Source organism: Sesamum indicum, linkage group LG5 (assembly GCF_000512975.1).
Source record: "Sesamum indicum cultivar Zhongzhi No. 13 linkage group LG5, S_indicum_v1.0, whole genome shotgun sequence".
Lineage (NCBI taxonomy): Eukaryota > Viridiplantae > Streptophyta > Magnoliopsida > Lamiales > Pedaliaceae > Sesamum > Sesamum indicum.
In genome coordinates this window covers 12288001-12288293 of record NC_026149.1, presented here as the reverse complement: position 1 = coordinate 12288293, position 293 = coordinate 12288001, and the positions used below count along the sequence as shown (strand labels likewise).

The window sequence follows — 293 nt, the reverse complement described above, 5'->3', positions numbered from 1 at the left end:
CGGATTTAAGAACTACTTTCCATAAATACGGCATTTGGAGAAATAAAAGGCTATGACAATGAACAAGTAAAGTTTCTTAGTTATTTGTTGCCACATCGGTGATATGAATCTTCGACCTAAGGAGTTCTTATAAGAAGCAGACTCTTATTATGATCCCATCTTAACCGTGAAATTATCATGTATGGCAAATAGGCCAGTAACTGAAAATTGTCAGTCAACTGACTTATTGCAGATTGAGGAGTTGTTGCACTGCGATATTAACTGTGTAAACTTCATCATTGTAAGAATAACCA

The 293-nt window shown here is 35.2% G+C and overlaps 1 protein-coding gene across 1 annotated transcript in view; it reads right to left on the bottom strand.

Moving 5' to 3' along the window:
* The window catches only part of LOC105162443 (protein HASTY 1), a gene marked incomplete in the record, with an annotated part of 19996 nt that overhangs the window by 15597 nt on the left and 4106 nt on the right, over positions 1–293 (bottom strand).